This window comes from Equus przewalskii, chromosome 6, assembly GCF_037783145.1.
Source record: "Equus przewalskii isolate Varuska chromosome 6, EquPr2, whole genome shotgun sequence".
Taxonomy (NCBI): domain Eukaryota; kingdom Metazoa; phylum Chordata; class Mammalia; order Perissodactyla; family Equidae; genus Equus; species Equus przewalskii.
In genome coordinates, this window is record NC_091836.1 from 63,697,881 (window position 1) to 63,720,402 (window position 22,522).

Consider the following 22,522-nt stretch of genomic DNA (forward strand, 5'->3'; position numbering starts at 1 on the left):
TTCCTTTAAGTTGCCAAGCATTTTGCACTTGGAACTGACTGTTATAAAATGTGCATGGATAATTATTGATCGTTTCTTTGGCATAGCCATCATTTATGCAATTATTTGTAGTGCACACATTAGCAATTCATTTTCTGTGGCAATTGTAGAAATAACTCATGAAGGTGAATAAGAACCGCCTGGGATTTTCATAACATTTTTCTTTCCAAGTTGTGCAATTATGTTCTACAAATGGGATTAGCGTTTGGGGAGGAGACAGATGCCTGCACCCTCAGTGCAACACAATCTAGAAAGTTTAACTTTGCTGTTTATCATATTACTTTACAGTTAATAAGTCCTTACATATGCATGCTATTTTTCAGTATACAAAAGGCTTTCTCATGCATTACCTCATTTGAGGCCTCAAATTGCAAGGACAATTTAAAGGTCAGGAGAAGAGCTGACAATAATTCCATGTTGCACATGTCCACGTAAGTTAACAAGGACTCAGCAACGTTGAATAGTTTGCTTAAAATGCAACACGCCTAGTAAGTAATTGAATCTTTATGCTAGAATATTCTTTCACATGAAATATTCTTTCTTCATGCCCCCCAACTTTAGGTATACACATACATAGGTAACTGTCTATACACACTTAAATATGTAATACATAGAAGGAAAGATTCCCAGCTCAGAGCATTTTATTTTATCATTTCCTTCAGCCTCAGTTTAAGCAGAGTGTCTCTTGACAAGAAATAGGTAGCTGCCATGTCGATGTGTTCATTCCTCATGTTCATAAGCAATGCTCAACCTTCATAGTTTGGCTGCTTTTCATGTTGGAGGCAGCCAGAGGATTATTGTATTTTAATGTTATGGAAGTTTACGAGGAGGTGGGACAAATATTATTGATAGGCAAACGTGTAATGTAAGCTCTGCGCTTTTTGGGTAACTTTGTTTGCCTCTTGTCATAGCTTCTTTCTTAGATTGTCTCCCTAATAACAGGGGACACAGCCTGAATTTGGCCAAAATCTTGTTCTTTGTTTCAGTCGGTCTTGGCTTCTTTTTGAACTATCATCCCAAGTTATGCCTAATCCATCCTTCCGTCTTTCCTTCATCAAAACTAACCTGAATACTGAGACGTGATCTGCTCACCTTCGAGCCATTATCATTGACACTAGCAATCTTTACTTGCTGATGAAATCCAGGGATACGTTTTCCCAAATATCTACTAGGAATTCTACAGTAATTACTCTAGTTAAGACTTGTCAGGGTTTTTAGTGTCTGATTATTCTACCACCCACCTATTCTCAGGTTCCAAGCCAAGAAATTATCCTCATAAGGACAAAAGCCTGATGAGAAATGAAGTGCTACTGTTACTAGTCGAGTTCATTAGTACGTGAGCTTGTGTTTGGAAGGCTAAATGGAACTTTTCCTTCCTGGTCCCTTGAACCTAAAGGACTTGGGATATGGTACAGAGTCAAAGTCCACTTACCAATGATAATGACATTAGCAAACTGTTACTGAGAGCACTCTTTGGGCCAGGCACTTTTTGATCCACTTTACGTATATTAGCTCATTTAATCATCACAACGCTACCAGATGGTCACAATCAGCAGCAGGGCAAGCACTGGCAGGAAACTGAGCAAACCTATTTGCACGTGGAAGAAATTGGTGAGCACTAGTGTGGTCACACATAAAGGGAATCATTGTCTTGAATGTGTTTACCCCAGGGGAAGAGAAGCTATAAGAAAGCCTACTGTCTCCAGATGCACCGAAGGAGGGAAGATGAGCAGAGCCAAGTCCTTGTAAGGCAACATAATCAGCTCCACTAATAAGAAATGACCCGTGGATATCTCAGACTCTGGTCAATAAAGTAACAACACTTAATCCCACGGTTGCTGGACAGATGTAAAGTAGCATGGCAAGAGGCAGGAGAACTCTCAAAGGACTCCTGAGGGTATAAAGAAAAAAAACATATTCCCTCTGTAGAAGTTTATTAGGCAATGTAGTTTGTGCTTCTAGGAGAAACCATATTACAATCTAAAGTTTTTAATGTCCAGTTACAAGACTACTAGCCCTTGTTTTGGACAGCTAACAGGGGAGCTATGTAGAGGCAGGAGCATGTTCCTGGTAGACTTCACAACTTTTATTTTCAATATATCCCTTGGGGGTGGGCAGGTCTCCTTTTCCTACAAACAAGGGACATGAAGACTTGAGAAGGTTGTACAACTACTCACTCAATCCCTGACTGTCTAAGCCTTGTCATGAAAGAGCATGGAGATAAAATAATACAACTCTCCTCTTTCAGAAGGAAATAAATGAACTAGAATGCCTCCCTTTAAAAGAAGCCTCACCTTATGTAAAAAAAAAAAAAAATGAGGCAATAGCTTAGACAGTTATTTATCTCAATGTAATGCACTAAATCACCTCCAAAATATTTAAAATAGCCGGCGGCTTATAAAGTTTTTTATCTGGTTATGTTAGCGGAGGTCTAAAGGCACAAGGCACAGTGAATTTTCCAGAGCCTGTTCTTTCTCTCAATAGTCACCATTAATTGGTGTCCTGACACCAAGGTCCAAAACGATAAGGGCTCATTCTAATAGATATGTATCTCTCTTTATTTACTTTAAAATATGAATCATAAGCTATAAATCTCTATGACTAACTTTGTTTATATGATTTATTCTCTTGTAGAAAGGAATGCAGTGTGGCTAACTTGGAAAAGAGTGATAGTTTAAAAGTTGTAGCTATCGTTACATTAGATGTAAATGAACTTAAATTTACCTAAAATTTATACTTTTCTTTCTAGAGCTAAATCCTTTCTATGATACACTAAGTACAACTTCTGGGGTTTGAAATAGCTATCACAATTGTTGCTTCCATGCTGTCGCCCCTTATAACAAATTCAGAAAAAAATTACAGTTCTTCTAACAGTTGCTGAGTCTGAGTACAATAGAAAGGTCAATTTCCTCAACAAATGTTCTAGCAGATCTCCAATTTGCCAGAACTAGTCAAGGAAAAAGCTTTAAAGAGGAGACATTTATCTATATTCTCCTCAGCGGCCTCTTTCTAAGTTATTTCTCCTCATCAAGGGATGTTAAACAATTCTTTTATTTCATTCTTTCTACTTTTGCCTTCAGCAGAAGTTTAAAGGTTATTCACATAAGAGTATAAGCACCACATAAGAAAATTTTATTAATTCTAAGATGCATTTTCCCAAATTTTATATCACCAAAATTTGTATATGTCTTAGAAACGAAGGCACATCACAGTTAAATTGGCAGTTTTGTTTTTCTTTCTTAATGTCACATAAAATAATGGTTCTTGTAACTTATGGCATGTTAGGCTTGAAATATTATAACTACATAGTAGCGAACATTTCTGCACATGATGAAGTAAATTATAACATATTAATAGGAAAACACTTAAACCCACTGCTCGTTCATATATTCATTTCTTAGCAATCGTACACTCAGTGCATTCTAAGTCAATCTGTTAGGCCTTTGTTAAATATCAGAAATACCATGCAGTTCTGAGAAACTGCTATGCTTGGGGAGCCTACTACCTTGTAGGAGAGTTAGATACACAATTACAATAAACTGTCGCAAACTCTTTTCAAAGGCTGTGGGAATAAGAGAGAGGAAGTTATTCTTTGAAACCCTCTACTAGTCTTTTGCTCTTGAAATCTTTCAATGGGGATGTTTACCTAAGTCTGACCCAGTGGTTTAGTAAGCTTCATTTTGTGGTGTACACCTGGTAGAGGGGTGTTTCAGAAAAATATTTGAGTTGATTTGTAATCAAATATAAGCCAAACTTGTTACTATTTTTAGAAAAAAACCTATGCTTTAGAAGCTACACAATTTGCAAGTTGTGCCATCTCTTTGCAAGTTGCTTCTATTTTTTCCTATTATTTTTGGAAGCAAGGTCACTTGAGATTCACTTCATATTGCTCAACAAATCAGGGGGATATGGTGAAAATGGAAAATAAGTGAAATTATAATCAAGCATAGCATTTAGGGAATACTCTTGGTTTTTTTAATTCATTAATTAAAGACAGCTCACCTCTGAATTATAGTACTAGTCAGTTTGCCAAGATGGTTCATTAAAGTCCAAATCTTATTACATATTACATGCTTTATGCTTTTCACGCAAACTTATTATACTGCTCAGAGAAGATGACCTCTGAAAGCACATTAGACTAATGTTCCTGAAACACTGGCTAATGTAAGTTTTATTGGATTGCTGTAACCAAAAAAGGTCACCTAATGATTTCTTCCGATAATGATTTACTGAAAGGAAAATAGAATTAATTAGTTATTGTTAAATGTTTAACCTTGAAATACCTTGTCAGTTGTTAAGATTTATAATGTCAAATTACCATAAATAGAAAACAGAAAATCAAACAATCTTTCAGCATTGTTCTTTCACCTGTTTGATCTCGAGTAGTTACAGTAATAATAGCTAACATTTGTTGAGTGCTTACTATGTGCCAGTAGCGTGCTGAGCACTTTAATTCATCACCACATTTTATTCCTGCAAATACTCCAGGAGGTTATTCCTGTCCTGATTTTCAGATGAAGAAGTTGGGAGTTGGAGAGATCAAGTAATTTAGCCAAATTCACCCAGCTATTTAGTGGCAAAGTCCAAGTTTGAGCCCAGGTTTCTGGCGACAGAGCTCTCCTGCTATCCTGTACGTTCCTCTTGATTCCTCAAGGGAGGTAATAATTTATGGGTGGAAATACTCATGGGATTTGGATTCCCCCCTTCTCCCGGTAACTTAAGTAATCTCTAAATCACAATTTGGAGCAGTGACATCACAAAAGGGGTCAAATTATTAAGACTTTGAAGTCAATGGAAGTAGTTCAAATCCCAACTTGACCACTTGCTGCCATGTGGCGTTGAACCAGTTGTTGAAGCTCTTCAGGCCTCGTTTTCTCCTTCTGTAAATACAGATACCTAGCTGAGTCTTGTATGAAGATGAGAAAGCACCTGAAAATGCTTCTGAAAAGGCTTTAAGTCTACTCATTTGGAAGCTGAAAGGGGTTTATCTGGGGCCAGCAGTTTCCACATGCGTTATTATGGAGTAGGAGTGAGAGTTTGTGCCTTGAAAATTTAAAACCTCCCATTCACTTCTCTTCCTTGCTGAATATATTCGTATACATATGTATATATTTATATGTTTGTATCAGGCATCATTTCCTGAGTAAATTTAAATTAGATTTATCTTTATTCAAAACCTATCAAAGAAGGTAAAACTCTATTCTGATCTCCAAAGATATTATAGATGACATCTTATTAGCTATATTCAAACAGGATTTTATATTGAAGCAGGGATTTGAAGAGCTTGCATATCTATACCTTGAAATCGCAGTGTCATCAGTAGCACATGTGGCCTTCTTCATTCCTGCTTTAGATTGGGTTCCCTCAGAAAACAGATTAGGACCTGGAGATTTGTTTGAGGTGGGAAGGATTTTTGTTTGTCTGGATGGTGGAGCGGGGGTGTAGGTGTCTCATGAAGACCACATGTAAGGAGTAAGGAAGCAGGACTGGTTGGATGGGGAAGTTGCAACAGATGTCTTAGCAAGTTCCAGGGAAAGCTCTGGAACTGGTCTGGCCGTTAATAATAGACCAAAATCAAGGCAAGGAGACCTGTGATTTTAAACATCTCATCAACCAGTCAGTAGATTCAAACCACCTCCTTTAATCACACACACACACACTGAGGGGACATAACCTTGGTTGAGGCACCTCTCACTAGATAGCATGCAAGGTTAATGCTAGGGAGTTGGATTTATATGTATGCATATATATATATATACATATATATGTATGTGTGTGTGTACACATGTACACGTGCACATCCACATGTACCTATGCATTTGTGTTTCTTTCTCTTTCGGTGAGTTTTCTACAATAAAGATGCATATTAATAAATAGATAACTGTATAGGTTAAAGAGATTGTCCTAATGAGAGTGCATTCCTAGTTTTTGACAACTGCACGATTTTAATTTTAATATTTTAAATAGCTTCTCTTTCAAGTATTTATAATATTAAATTTGTTTTATTAATAAATTTACCTATATTTACAAAACATAGACAATCTAAGGTTAAGCTCATTTTACGTCTTTTTTCCATTGACCCTTCTATAGTATAAGTTCCTTTACTTCTTGATTTTTATTTTAAATATGATGGAAAAAAATATTTATCAGCTTTTTTGAAAAATAACACATTTTCTGAGTGTATTAACTGATATAGGTTAATATATCTTTACTTTGAGCTATATTCATGAACCTTTGGAACATTATGTACACACAGACTCAACATCCTTTAAACTGTGTTCCATTGTTTTTTGGAATTTATTGTCACAGGGGATAATTGAATCAGAGTAACTACATATATTTTTAGATACTGTTTTAATGCTTGGATCTTTTTAAATTTTTATCAGGGAAATTCAACCTTTTTTTCCAAAATTCACGTTGGTATGGAATATTTCTATTTAATTTTGCCCAAGAAGTTTAAATACAACCATATTCTTATTTCCTAAGAACTTTCTTCAATTTTGCCACTGTTAATTACATGATACCATTTTACTTATTTCTCCTGAAATCCTAAGATCTCAACATTTGATATTATTTTTCTGTCTTCTATATCTATTATCTTTCTTGTTACCTTAATCTTTGTCGCACTTTTCTTTCCTGTCCATATTCTCAAGAGACTTCTCAGTCTGTTCTTTGCATTACTGGCTAGACATCCTTTAGCTTTAAATTGCCTTTCTTGCCACTGGTAATATAATTTTATATTTCATTCACTCTTTGTCAGATAAGTTTGATGCTGTTCACTATTTTTATAGAAGACTTTTAAAAGTACAAAAATATTGTCCTTTCATTTCAACTTCTTTTTAATCTCTGGTTTTCTTATCCTGTTTCAAAACAGCAATGCAACTTTGCCTTCTATTAAAAATGTCTGCTTTTTTCTTAAAGTTTATGTTGATTTTCTTAGAATACATATCCTTTTAATTTTTTCTAAAAAATTTATTCTAAGGGTTTTTTTTTTAAATATTTTTCTTCCAAATGAAACCAATGATAGAGATATATAGATTTGAAGTTTTCCAACAAGGTCTGAGGATTACTCTTAAATCTTAAATCTTCTACCCAAATATTTTAATTCTGATGGAACCCTGTCTCGGTTTAACATCTGGAAGGCATTGGATATGTGCAGCTATCATAGAAATTCATCTGGTGTGCTCTGCTAGTCTATGGTGAAATCATCTCTCATTTCCTTCTTTCTTTTCTGTCATTCAAAACTACCACCACCACAACCACCGACAGTTTTCTGATTTTAACAAACCCTGAATCTCCAAGTTAATGGAGTACTAAATTAAAGAATCTCCTTTCCTTCTTTTCTGCAAGAGATGTTTAATCTGTTCTATCAAGCAAAGCACAAGTTGACCGCCATACTATCAAATTAATACCACCTGTTTCCTCATTTTGTCGATAGTTGTCAATCTTTTCTCCATTTGTCCTTTTATGTATCATCATAAGAAAATTAGTAAAAAGTTGAATTTGAAGTTGAAAGATGTGCCAAAGGCTGCTGGTTAGTTGCCATTTTAAATTAGATGTAAAACAATTGCTTTTCTATCAACTGGCCTGAATCCTATAGTCACAGGTACCCACCAATTCTGGGAAGAAAATTGCTCTCCAAGATACATCAAGTGCATTAGAAAAGAGATTTCATGGGTAGAACACTGAAGTGGAAGGTAAGAGAACCATTTTTATACTGTGGGACTCACAGGTTGGTTTTCGCAAGTCATCTCTCATTTTCGTGGCTCAATTTCTTATTTGCTTCACAAGTACACATTAGGCTCAGCTAAGCTGCATTCGTGTTCTAGCTGTCTGAACCTAGAAATTTGTTTTCCTTTTCTGTTTGCACTTAAGAAAGTTCAGGAAAAAAAGATGATATACTCCTTCATGTGTTAGATCTTCTCCAAATGCAGGTTGTAAAGAAAACCTGCACAATGTTAATAGCTACTATCTGGTGAAGAGAGAATTATAAGTATTCTATCTTCTAACCAGGTCTCCTAGATATAATCATGTTACTAAGTTATGATCATAATAAATACAAATTATATTGAGAAGAACCACAAAAAATCTTCATTTATTTATTTAAAGCTTCATTCTATAAGGTGGTCTACTTAACTACTTATTAAATTAGCTAGATCTGCTCTTTTAAGAGAAAAATGTTTACACATGCCTTTTTCTTTTAACCATGTGTATAGCTTAAATCAGAGTCTCCTGTGACCATGATACCCAGTGACCCAACATTCATATATTCTCACTATAAATTTGAGTTGGAATAGCACAGCACACACTTGATTCACTTAATCATTCAAATATTTTTAAGTTCATACTGTGTCCCTGTCCAGTACCAGCCACCAAGGATACAGAGATGAAAAGACACCTCTGCTGTCAAGAATTCCAAAGGCCAAAGAGAAAAATAGAAGACAAGTAAGATATCTATTACCTGGTGTGACGAGTTCAATGTAGGTAGCTAGGAAGGAGGGAAATTTGGCTAGAGTTTAAGGCAGGCTTTCTATATTTGATGATGTTACCTGCATCATGAACTGTGACGAGGAAGTGTAAAGATAAAGTGAGCTGGTAGGTTGAGTGAAGGCCATTCAAGGTAAAGGGAGTAACACAGGCATGATATAGTGTGGCACAGTGGGAGAGCCACGAATAGTTTAGGATAGAACACAGGAAGAGTGGAAAGACAAGTCAAGACTGTGTGTACCATTTCAAAGATTTAGAATTTTCTTTTAACAGAAATGGAGAACAAATAAATGCTTTTTATTGAAAACATAGTTCAGATTTGCATGAAAACAAAGTCTGGTCATTCAAAACTCTTCAGATTAATCTATGAGATCCAATTTTTATACACATAGAAAATTGTTCCTAGTCTCTTAGCCAGAGATTCCATACCCACTTTAACAGCAGTCTATGCAGCAGATATGTGGACAGACGTGCAGGTGCCGATGCCTCGATGTAATGCCAACCTTTTCCTAGAAAGATCATATTCTGACTTCATGAAGGTTCCTTACAAAAAGGAAATGTATAGACTCCTGAATCATTTTGCTTTATCCTGAGCTTCTCAAAGGTGAGAATTGTGTTTGACACATATTTTTCATCCCCCAAACTACCTCATTTCCTTCTTCATGGTGACTAATGAATATTTGAATGTATGAATGACTAAAAAAAACATAAAATACAAGAAGAATCATATAGAAATCTATAGGAAGTTAGTTTCCGCAATTTGCTTTTGTCTTTCATTCTATTTCATATTTACTAAAAATCTCTGTCCCTTCTGTTAGCACAGCATTTGTTTTTGTCACATGGTTTATCAATGGCGCTAATGAGCTGCTAATTAGCTGCCAATTCTTGTGCGATTTAGAAAGAAAAGGCAGAAAAGGACTGTTCAGAGGAATACGCCTCAATGATTTTGCCTATTTGTTTTACATGTCTATGGTCTGTAGTACAGAAATGTTATACATAAAGTTATCACAGGCTCACTGAGTATGGCTGTGAATAGATTATGACTTCATTAAAAATTATTAGTGTAGTGTCATAGAATTATTCTTTCTCTTTTATAAAGGCAGGATTTTGGTGAAGGAGGTCCTAGGTTCGCAGAGCATCAGTTAATATAATGGGAAAAATATACGCATCTCCATACACAACATTGGACCCACAATCATGGGTTTGAATCTTAGTTTTGCTTTTACTAATTGTGTGATGTTAGTCTAGTTTCAAATTTCTGATCTCCTCTGTCAAATGGAAATAATGCTTGCCTCTGAGGTGTTTTGGTCTTGATAAAATAGAGGTAAATAGGTAAAACATTAGCAGGGTCCCTCCATATGGAAAGTTCTTAAAAATACTGGCTTTTTGACTTCCATTTCTGTAACTATGAGTTATGTTTTCTTTAACCATGTACTCGATTTCATGATTTATCCCATGCGTTATTGCACAAGCATGGCTTGTGTTTTTCTCACGATGATTCCCTCAAATAAAGTTTAGGTTACATCTGCATATTCCCAGATTTTTCCTAAATCTTATGGCCGAATTTATCCCATTTCTTTCATGAAGTTCTGCCATACGAAAGGTGTCCACTTTTTGCAATTAAAGCATGTGTCACCCAACTTAGCTCTTTAATGCACACTCCTTGTAATTTAATGATTTACTCTACTACAGTCTTAAATAAACGTTAAATTCTTGAGGTGAGAGACCAATTCAATTGGTCTCTTCTCTTCCCAGATTGCTGCGTAGTTTTAAATCACTTAAAGAATAGCGATTATTTATTTAGAGTACGCTTTGAATTCAAAGTAGACTGAGGCATGGATACTAAACCTTATAAAATACTCCATTTGTCAGTCTGCATTTCCAAGCCCCTTTCATTCCGACTGGGTTATTTGACTGTTTTGGCGAATGAACTAAGGACTGAGTGTTGTGTGTCACTTTTGGCTTGAGGCAGTGACATACCCCAATTTGGATTTTCAGTCTCTCCCTTCCCCAACCTTGATAATTAAAAAGGCTTCAAGTTCCAGATGGTATAGCTACAATGCGGTAGAAACTCAGTCTGGTTCCCTTAGTGACTACACGGACTGGATCTTCTATTCTCATTCTCTCCATCTCTCCTAACCCTCCAAGGACATGTGCTGTGAACGATCCAGAGATATTTATTGTATTAAGCCACTGGGCCTTGGGGTCTAATTTGTTTCTCCATCATAACTTAGTCTATCCAAATTGATACCTTCCCAAAACATACCTTTCTTCCAGGAAAAAATGACTCCTCTACCATTTCTGACACGTATTTGGGTAAAAAACTAATAACCTAGTATTTATTAAACAGTAAATATTTTGATAAGCTAATACATGAACAAGTGAACAGATCTACGTCCAAAAATAATCTTTATGTTATTACTAAAGAATGGGAGGGTTTTTTTGGTTTTTTTTCTTAAATTTCCAAAAGAATTTTAGTATTTATTGTAGTATTTTCCACACTCAGCTCACCATAACAATCACTTGGGATATTTCTTAAAATATACAGTATCTTGGGTCTCATGCTGGACTAAATAATTACAATTTCCAGAGGAGACACTAGAGAATATGATTTTCTAAAAAGCACCTCAGGTTAATGTTATGGTAGGAAAGTTTGAAAAACATTGTTCTCCTGTGGGGTGGAGGGTGAGGGTTGAGATTTGATGACTGAGTTGTTAAAACAAAAGCACTTTGTGAACCAGTCTATAAAGACAGCACTCACTGTGGTGTAAAAGGTGAGCTAAAGGGGACCCTCTCCGATCAGTAAGTTCCTGAAACCCTTGGTATGAAAAATGCTATGACGCCACATGACAAGCATAGAAATAATGTTTTAAAGTTTAAAATGCACTTTCAGATATATTCGCTCATTTCAGACTATCTCTCTATGGTTAAATAGTATTGTTGTCTTCAGTCTGTACTGGAGGAAACCTAGGCTCTGATAGACTATGTTTGGCTTCAAGTTCACGCAGCTGAAAGGGCTTTCTAATAAAATGATGTTTTCATAGAAAACTAAGGATAAGCAGGCTTTGAGGTGATAAAAAGGGCAGGATGTTGGGAACAAAGTTACCCTAGTGTTAAAATATCTTTGCCTATGATCTTGGAAATATTAGGGACTAGTCAATCCTGCTCCTTTCCCAAGTCTGGACATTGCCTTTGTGTTGATCAAGGCTAAGAGTTCTTCGGGTGGTGAGTGAGAATTGCTAACATATCCTGCAGGCCGTTTATAAAGTGGTGATGAACATGAGCTCTAGAGACAGACTGTCTGAGTTCAACTTCTGATTCCATCCCTTAGCTGTTCTATGGCTTTGGCATTGTTGCTTCACCTCTCTGTGCCTCAGTATCATTGTGTAAAATGGTGATAATAATCAAACCTATATCCTTAGGTTGCAGTGAGGATTAATTGGGTGATAAATGTAAAGCACTCAGAAGAGTAACTGACATGTAGTAAATATTCGGTAAGTGTTGGTTCTTTCAGGGTTGGAGCCATTAATTAGCTCTGGCAAACTTTTCTATCTGACGGGGAAACAAGAGACCCAGCTATTTTTGTACATTACAGTCTCATCCCTAATGCCTTGCTCACAGCAGCTGACTAAAGTCTGCTGAATTATGATGAACCATGAAAGATGCAATTTTCAAACTTTACTGGCCATCAGAATCACCTGGAGGCCTTGCTTAAACTCAGATTGCTGGGCTTCACCCCAGAATTCCTGATTCTGCAAGTCTAGGTGATGCTGATGCTGCTGATTTGGGGCCACACTTTGGAGAGTAATGGGCAATCAATTCAGATGATGGAAGGTCTTGGAAAGAAATTTAAGGAATCTGGGCTTTCTATTGAGGAGTTAGGTAATGACAGAGGTGAAGAGTTAAATGAACACTACAATTATATCAGTATTTTCTTAAACGGTAACTATAGGTTTGATTTTGGTTTCCAGATTCTTAATGACATTTTCTGAGCTTCTCTGTTATCTTTTACCTTCTCAGACAAGCATTATCCTAATTTGTCATCTTTCTAAGACCCTGTAGCACTATTGCGTGATTTGGTGTTTCTCCATCCTTAGGACGATTCTTAAATTTTAGTGAGAATAAACATCACGTGAGTAGTTGTTAAAGGTGGATTCCTAGCCCTTGCCGGCACGTCTGACTCAGTAGGTCTGGCCGAGAGCCCAGGACCCTTCCTTTTCTAGCGCACCCACTTTGATTTGAGTCAGGTGATCTGTGAACAACATGTGACAAGCGCTTGCCTTTTTTTTTTTTTTTTTGCTCAAAATCCACCTGCTATTGAAGCAAAACTAATTTGCATGTTTTTCATTTTTAAAATGTAATTTTTTAAAATTTATAGGCGACCTTTCAGTCCAATTTGTTACAATCTGCTTGGTCTACTTCTTTTTCCAATTTCAGCATTTAGTATAAGGCATTTATAGAAAAGTGACTTGAAAGCAATTTAACCACAAGCTTAGCCAAATTAATTTAGGGAGAGTTTAGTAAACAGTCTTTGCTTTCTGTACTTAAGTGATCAATTTCAACACCTGCTTTTCTTTCCAGATGGAGCTAATTAACATTAAAATTATTGCCTATAGCAGCGACTTTTTGATAATTCACAGCCCTCCAGCTGCATCCAGATTCCTACATTTCTGAAAATTAAAACAATGATAATCTCTATGAAAAGCAAATTTATCATTCAACTATTTGAAGATATGCACATAGGTAAGATCTTGGAGGAGAGAGAACTAATGTGTGTAAAGTGAATACTTGTTGCCCAGGTATTGCCACATGTAAGATCTAGCATGATCCTCACAGCAGTCTCATGAGTGCTCTTGTTCCACTACCTATTTTACAGCCAAAGAAGCGGAAAGTTAGAGAAGTTTTGTAGCTTTTCGGATGTTCCATCATTAAGTGGTAGAGCCAGGATGTAAACCTCTGTTTAGCCAAAGATCATGCTCTTTCCACTCTACTGGTGTTGGTTTGCAAACTGGCCACTGTACAAGGAGGGCAAGGCGAGATGGAAGAAGGAGACAGGCCACTCCAGATTGGTAGGTGGCAGTTTTAATAAGTGAGGGAACTTACAGATGACGCTTGTCTTGAGCCGCCACATGACAAGTTGAACTGCGCACCCACTCACCCACCAGAATCTTGAAAGTTTATATAGAGGCCTTAATAGGATTCAGGCACGTACACAGTCCAGATGGTCTCAACACCTTTCCCTTTCAAGGCTGTGCCCTTGAAATGGCTCCAGCTATGGGAACAGTGGGCAGAACATACATTCCAAGGACAGAGGAGAGGGTGAGGGAGCCTCTGATTGCCAGGCTCCAGCTCGCAATTCAACCAGCAGCCATGTGCTCTCCATGACCCCCTCCAACAGCTTGGCTTAGACTCAGATGAAGGCTAGAAATTTTAACAAGAAATTCCTTGGGAGGGTGAGGTACAATGTTTGGTTTGAGGTAGTTTATACAGAGAGGAATATTAATTTCAAATATTACAAATGATGCACACATATACATGCATTTAAAATGCACATGAGGGGCCAGCCTGGTGGCTAGTGATCGGGTTTGCATGCTTTGGCAGCCTGGGGTTCGCTCGTTCAGATCCCGGGTGGGCGCAGATCTACACACCACTTATCAAGCCATGCTGTGGCAGCATCCCACATATAAAGTAGAGGAAGATAGCACAGATGTTCACTCAGGGCCAATCTTCCTCAGCAAAAAAGAGGAGGATTGGCAGTGGATGTTAGCTCAGGATTAATCTTCCTCAAAAAAATAAAAGAGAAAGTAAAAAGAATGTGTGTGAAACCCTAGTGTAGTGTGGTGACAGTTAAATATTCCATAAGCATAGTTTACTAGGTGCTTCGAGAACTTATGCGACAGAGGTTGAGGGGATATTAAAGACAGGAGAAAGATAAAATGATCATGCAAATGGAGGTTAAGTGCAACAATGAGATATAGAGAAGGTACTGTGAGTTCAAAAAGGAAAGGGGGAATTCAGTTTAGGAAATGGTTATTTTAGGGATAAACAGTTGCTGTTGATACTTCTGACTACATTTTTCCATAATCTTTATCTTAATGAGACGTTTTAATGACTTGGAAATATTTTTTTTTTGTAACACTGCTTTATGAGTAAGTTTGGGGCAGCTATTCCTTCAGCATTTTCTTTCCCACTGAATCTCATGGTAGCAATCTCATTCATTTAAATGTTCTAACCCAAGAGGTGTAAAAAGATGATGACCAGAATGACTAGGACAGTTCGAAACATTGTCCCTCATCTTCTTGTGAAAGATCCTAGGCCTGCCTTAGAGAAAGTGGTGGCTTCTTTCTGTAAAGAATTATTTGGTGACTGGAACTATTGGGAAGTATAGTTAAAATGCTATTCTAAGAGAGACATCTGATATATAGAGAGAAATATATAGATACATGTATATACACACAAATACGCATGTACACGTGCACACAGTCAATTCTCATTATTTGCAGTAGTTATATTCTGTAAAGTTATCATAAACACTAAACTAGCAAATACTAAATCACTGCTCCTGGGAGAAATACATGGTTAGGTTCTTGTGAACCTCTGGCAGCAACATTTTTGTCAACTTACATGACCTTGTTTTATGTGTGAAGACACCTTGTTATATGTTGTTGAATTGTTAACATTGACCTTGCAGTCAACAGCACTATAACTCAATGTTGAACAGAGCTCATCCAACACGTGTATTTTCTCCAGAAGGCACACCATATCCTTCTTGTGCTTGGAACACTTGACAGCCCTTAGCACCATACTTGGGGGACATTTTAAACAGTAAAGTTACCACTAAAAAGCACAAAAGTGAGAAAAACTTGGTGCTAAGTAGACCATGTCAAGAACACACATCTCCAGTAGGAAAGTTGAAATAGACAGCAGAGCATCGCCTTGCTTGACCTCAGCTGGAAACATGCACCATCCCCCCACTCCGGGGTGACTCAACTGCACTTGTCTACAAATGACTGTGGAAGTATCACAAATATTGATTTTGGGGTCACAAGTATATTTTAGCTAGTACACAAAGTTGTAAATACAGAATCCACAAATAATGAAGATACACACACGCTGTCTTCGTCACTTAAAAATTATTTAAAATATAGTAATAGCCCCAGTGACAGCAATATACGTCTCCCCCATGCACCATAAAATGTTTTATCTTCTTTTAGGCATATTTCATTTAGAAAGAATTTGCTTAAAGCAGCTCATTTCCCCATTGTATTTACAATGAATAAAGATGGATCTCTGATATAGTCAAGGATATTGCTCAAACTCACCAGCTCTAGCTTGTGATCCTATTTGAAGCTTTCTAGCACTTACCAAACCCTCTAAGGTCCTCGGTAACTTAAAGGGAGGAGTTAAGTGACTCTTGAGATGGCTTAATGTAAAATTTGCATTCTGTGTTGAAGAATTTGACCTGTGTCTTAACTCCCTATCTGCTCTCAGCATTAAAATATTAAAAGCTATAAAGCAAAAGGAGGTGATTCAGTGGACAGATAGTGTTCGTTTTCAGTAGGTGGGAGTTGGGAAGTGTTATTTGTTTTTTGTTTTGTTTTCATCAAAATTCTAAGAAAATAGCCTAGGATTATTTAACACCTACTGCTTCACTGAGCTACTGCTGTGTGAGGAAGTGTCCTCAAACTCAGTGACTGAACCCACCAACTCCTTATTCTTACCCATGTATCTTCGGGTTGGTTGGGGTTCCTCTGAGCTCGCTGGGCAGCTCTGCTTCAGGGTGAGGTAGGGAGGCTGCTCTGCTTCCTGCTGCAGGTCACAGGGTCAGTGGAAGTGGCTTCGCCCCACCTGCTGCTCATCCTCTGGTCAATCCAGGGCTAGGACGGAGGCTCAAAAGGAAAAGCAGAAATGCCTCCTAAGGACTAGGCTTGGAATTGTCACACTGTCACTTCTACCTTATACTCCAGGCCAAAGTAAGTCACCAAGGGCTCAACCCAAACTCAAGAAGTGAAGAAATAGACTCTTCCTCTTTAGAAGGAACAACTGCAAAGTTACATGGCAAAAGGCTTGGCCACAGAGAGGGAGGATGAATTGAAGCCATTGTTTCAATCTACCACACCTGTCCTGTGCTTGCCTGTTATGCTCAATATGCCTGCTGTGCCTTAACAGCTGTTACACATTCTCTCTTTCTCCCTCTCCCACCTCTTTCTCTATTCCTCCTTGGTAATTATGTTTGTTATTCCAATTATATAACGAGAATACTGAGGATTTGGAAGTCAAAGTAAATTCCTCAAAGTTACTCAGTAAGTGAAAGAGCCAGCATTCACATGAAGGATCATAAGACTTCAGACCTAAGCTTTTAACCACAACACTATTGTCTCTAAGGAGGGGATGCCTGGTACATAGTAGGGCCACAAATCAGCTCCAGATTTGCCTTTCCTCAAAGCTCATGCTCTATCATGCCATACAACATCTGTTATATAGAAGAGAAACCTTAATGGAAAGAGCTCACGTAATAAAATTGATTTCTTTCCCCTCTTTCTCTCAGAATCCATATCCAGTATGTCAGGATAGCCTCAAATCTCTAACTTCCAGATTCACCGATAATCAGTTGCTTCTCACCATTTCCATCTCTCCCACCAAGCCACCACCATCTTTGACCAGGATGATTGGTGTAACTTCCTAACTCACCTCCTTGCTTCCACATGGCCTAACACCCAAATCTATGCTCAATAGAGAAGCCACAGTAATCCTTCTAATAAAGAGTAATTTTTGGTCAAAACCCTGCAATGGTTCCCCGTTGTACTTGGAGTAAAATCCAGTCTCTTTGCAACAGCCTGCCAGGGTGTCCCCAGCCAGTTCTCTTCCCCTTGTCTTTCCTGATTTGGCTGCATCTCCCACTACTTTTCCCTTCATTCACTCCACTCCAGTCACAGTGGTCACCTCACTATTTCTCAAAAAATTCAGGCAGGTTCCAGGCCTAAAACTTAAGGCCTTGCCTTTGTATTAGAATTCTCTTCCTGGATCAATCTTTACAGAAATAGCTAGCTGTCTACTTCCCTCATCTCTCAATTGTTGGCTCAAATGTCAATGAGCCTACCTTCAACACCCAATTTAAAATCCGAACCTGCCCCCTCGCCTGTTCCAGGTCAACTTCTACCCTGTGCCCCCCAATCCCTTTACCCTGCTGTACTTTTACTTTTCTGCCTAAACGCTTTAAATTTTATAGCATATTATGTCATGTAATGACCTATTATGATTACTGTTTATTCTCCATCACCTACTGTTAGAATATAAACTCAAGGAGGCAGGTTCTTAGACTGTGTTGTTCATTGTTGTATCCTGAAGAGCAAGAAGCATGTCTGGAACATAGTGGGCACTCAGTCAACATTTGTTAAACCAGTGAATGAACTGCCCACAGATGCTGGGTTTCTATAGTGTATAAACTGAAAAAGGACTAATGTGATTTTGTAATGCATGCAGGATCTACAAATCAATATCTTTGTGACTTTGAGCAGATTAATGTTTAAGAGCCTCAATTTTCTCTGAAACGATGAGCAGACCATCAAGGTCTTATGAAACAACCTCCATTTTTGACAGTTTCATTGTTAGTTGGAATTCCAACATCTGGCCTCTGGAGTGCAGCCAAGAACTGGGAACATACCAAAAAAGGCACAATGTATAGTTTCTGACCACATGGATTTCAACTACGTTTTCCGGATCCATTTATAGCTTCTCTTATAATGGACAACTGCCATTCACAATGAGCCTTCTTCCTTCCCCCCTCCACCTGCAGCCAGTTATTCCTTCTTTAGTCAAAGCATGACACAATTACTTCTCTAATTGCTAGCAGTCGCTGTAGCTGGTGGAGGCAGGAGGCTAAGTTGGCTTTTAGTTAGATTTTAGGCAGGAGAGAAAGTCTGTTTTGCTGCTGCCATTCCTTGATTGCTATTACAGGTGAGCATGGGAGAGAGGGAATGTATGAGTTTGCTAAGGTTATCATAACAAAATAGCCACAAACTGGTTGGCTTAAACGACAGAAATTTATTTTCTCACAGTTGTAGGGGCAAGAAATCTGAGATCAAGGTGTTGACCAGGTTGGTTTCTTCTGAGGTCCCTCTCCTTGGCTTGTAGATAGCTGTCTGCTCCCTGTGTCTTCACATGCTCTTTCTCCGGTGTGCACTCACATCTGTCTGAATTTCTTCGTATAACAACACCAGTCATATTGGATTAGGGCCTGCTCTAATAACCTCATTTAACCTTTACTACCTCTGTAAAGGCCCTATCTCCAAATACAATCACATTCTGAGGTACTAGGGGTTAGGACTCCAACATATGAACTTGAGGGGGACCCACTGAGCCCATAGCTGGGAGTCATACGAATGAAGAGAACAAGAAATCCGTTATTTATGTTTGTTAAAGATACTTCCTTAATACTTCTTTGCTCTGGTGGAGTGGAGAGTGGAGTCATTCTTTGAGTATAAAAGTAAAGTTATTAGGACAAGCTGGCCATTCAAAGTGGAAAATACACACTTGGAGTGTAAGTGGGTAGGTAGGTGTGTGGGTGGGTGTAGGTGTTCCCTGAATATTGAAATGCCCTTTGAGGTCTACCACATTGAATCACTTTCAAAAATTCAAAAATTAGTAAGTAACAGTTATAACTATAAAATATTGCCAAGAATTCTTGTTACTAACCCCTTCTGTCACAAATATAATTGTTTCTTTTCTACATAATCTGTTGCCCAGTTTTGAGTTGATCCTGTATTGCCAAAAATGAAAGTATGAAAAGCTGAGTGTATTGGCAATTCAGTCGGTTCCCTTTTTTCTAGCAAAATTACATTTTGGTTAACCAATGATCAAATAATGAAACTCTTGCAGAGACCCCTTCACTGCTGCCTTCCAGACTGACAGCAGACCTTTCTCTGGATGTTTCTAGACTCATCTTTTCAACTCATTTCCCAAGGATTGTAAAGCCCGTCTGATGACTCTCTCTGGCTAACTCCAATCTGTTATTTTTCCTCATTTCATTTGAATACCTTGATCAACAAGCAAAAGTTAGGTCCCAGGAATCTTGCTATCATTTAGCATAATGTTTTTAAAGCATAAATAAGAATCAACAAGTAGTTGTCTTCACTCTTTTAAAAATATGAGATTTCCTATTTACTATCACATTTTTAGATATCTACCTTATATGTTCAATATATTAAAAATATACTATTCAAAATTTAGTATATAAAATATAGTATATAAAATTTACTATAAATATTAAAAATACTTACTCTGAATCTCATATATCATCATTCTACAAGTGAGAACCTCACAGGTTTTTGTAGGATGATTTTAAATCACGTAGCTTATTCTGAAGCTAAGGGCTCTAATTAATCCCTGTGATTCGCTATATTTCATTGTCAGCCGAGTGTTAGCATTCATCTTTCTGAGTCGGAATCCTCAGTGTGTTTTGCCAGGAGTCAGCAAACTGTGGCCTGGGGCCAAATCCTTGCCAGCTGGCTGGTTTTGTCAATAAAGTTTAATTGGAGCACAGCCATACCTATTGGTTTACATACGTAGAGTTGAGTAGTTTAGAAAGTGACTGCACATCTATAAAGCCTAAAATATTCACTGTCTCTAGTGAAGAAGTTTGCCCATCCCCGTCTGATGAGAAAAAGCTACAATAAATATGACCGTCTCTATTTTTATCACGTCTGGTTAGACAACAGCTAAGGAGGCATACACTGTGACTAGAACTATTTTTATCCTGAATTCATTTTAACCCTAGTCGATGCCTTTAAAGAACTTACTGAATTTGTTTCTTTCCATAAACTTTTAAGATGAGTTTGTACAGATTTGCCTACCTATGGAGAATCTATGGTCATTATTTTCATTGAAATGCCTTTTGTCTAAACACCATGTGTTTAAATAGTAGCTGTGTTAACAGAGCTCTAACAATATGATTTCTAACTTTAATATGGAATACTCTGTTTTTATATTTTTACTTTTATATTTTAATTAATATTTTTTTTTATTCTTTCAGTGTCAATTTTGTTTGGACATCGGTGCTAAGATGTAAACTGACTGGTAAGTGACAGTACATTTCTTAAAATGATGCATTTTTTTAAGAGTAGATATTCTGTAACTCTGGTCCTCAAAGCTAGAAACCAAGAACTATGACTTATGGAGACCGAATATTCTGTTCTCTTCCTGCAGATGAGATACCTAGAGAAATATTTTTTTCTATTTATCTCTCACTGAATGATATGAAAGGTGAAACAATATGCAAAGTGGCAAAAGATAATTGAATTAAAAAATTTGGAGAACATCTGATGTTTGTGTTGTCATACGTTATATTTTAAAGGAAAACCAGGGTCCATATGAATATAGGAAAAGAGGGAAAATAGGGAAACTAACTTGGGAGAAACTATGGATTGTTAATCTCTATAAAATAATGTAATCTGCTTAGATTTTATATTTTGTAAATTTCCTCACACTCCATGAAAAATACGGAACATCTCTGAAATTTTCTTCTCATATATACCTTAGAAATATGAAAATGAACGATTCTTTCTCATTCTGAATTTTGAATGGGATGAAGTATTTAGTTTCTTTTATGCATGAAAGCAATGAACTCTTGTCAGAAAATGTTAGGTTTCCCAATATTGTAGCTTACACATTTAAAATAATCAGTTTACTAGAACTTATTAATTACATCATGGAGTTAATTTCAAACTAAGTGTTTTTTGAGAGTTGATTTAAGAATTTTCATGGCAGATGGTGTTTTCTGTTGTTATTTGTGTAACATTCAAGTTGAAATAACCGTAATTGTGAAGTCATAGGTTTTTTCATAAACCAAGGGAAATCTAGTTTCTTTCCTAATAAATAATTTAGATGTTCTGTGGATCTATGCTCCTTATGGATCTATGTAGCAGCTGAAAAGCAGTACCGACAGGAAGAATTTCTTTCTTGACTTAAGTGTATAATAAATCAGATTGGTTCTTCAAGAGGAATTGTTGATGCTTGTGTGTCTGTATTCCTTCACTGAATAATTCAAGATACCTAGGGAGAGTCATTGGCAATACAAATACATGTAATTTTTAATTATGACAGAAATTAGAATTTATATTTATGCCTACAAGTAATATTTTTCTTTTAGACAGACATCTCAGCAATACGTTTTTAATAATCTCCTTTGAGAATACAAGAGGAAATATTACTATAGGAGTTTAAATAGAATACTGCTTATTCTATACCACCTTACCTGCTTGTTACCGTTTATAATAAAGTTGGTTTGTCCCCATAGCATTTCTTTCTTAAGTATTCATTTTGCAAGTGAGACAATGCTGTCTGATATCACCACAGGCAAATATGATAATGTTGAGCAATTATAACCTAGATTCTAAGCGTTGGTTGAGAACATGCTGAAATAAAAGAGTTATGAGTTTTTAAAATGGCTCGTGACAGCTTAGAAAAATTAGATATTTTTGTATGAGCATATTATCTCTAAAGTGGAAAGTTAGAGTGTCTGATGATATATCTGGTTGTTTAGCATATTTTAATGTTAGTGGTATTTTTAAAATAAAGTCTATGAGACATGTTGAGGCATATTTCTTGAAAATATTTGACACAGGTGTTTGTTACCTTGACCAGGCACTATATGCATGGCAGTCATATTAGAGAGAACCATAATCTAGGTGACTGCAGAAAAATGCTGTAAAGGATCTCTTGAAATTTAGTCTGGGAAGAGCTAGTCATTAACTAGCTATGTTGGTGAAACTGAGCAGCCATTTAATGGGTCCGAAGAAGCAGCTTTGGGATTTGATTCCTTCACCTCTCACTTCTCAAAAAGACAACCTTTGTTAGTGCCTATTTCTGGATTTCATTTGACACCACATTAAAGAATTCGTAAGGAATATGTAAATGAATATGTTAACTCAGGAGAAAAATAATGGCTTAGTTGTGGTACTGAACTGGAAACGTGAGAAACTGCCTGACATGTACGATT

At 37.0% G+C, this 22,522-nt stretch overlaps 1 protein-coding gene across 4 annotated transcripts in view; it reads left to right on the top strand.

Annotated features, from left to right (window-relative positions):
- TENM4 (teneurin transmembrane protein 4) overlaps positions 1–22,522 on the top strand; it is a 2,704,309-nt gene that overhangs the window by 317,214 nt on the left and 2,364,573 nt on the right. For all 4 annotated transcript variants that reach the window (XM_070625735.1, XM_070625734.1, XM_070625736.1 and 1 more), the window contains one exon: positions 20,558–20,601. The gene's annotated coding sequence lies outside the window, so the exon portion shown is untranslated. The remainder of the gene's footprint in view (positions 1–20,557; positions 20,602–22,522) is intronic.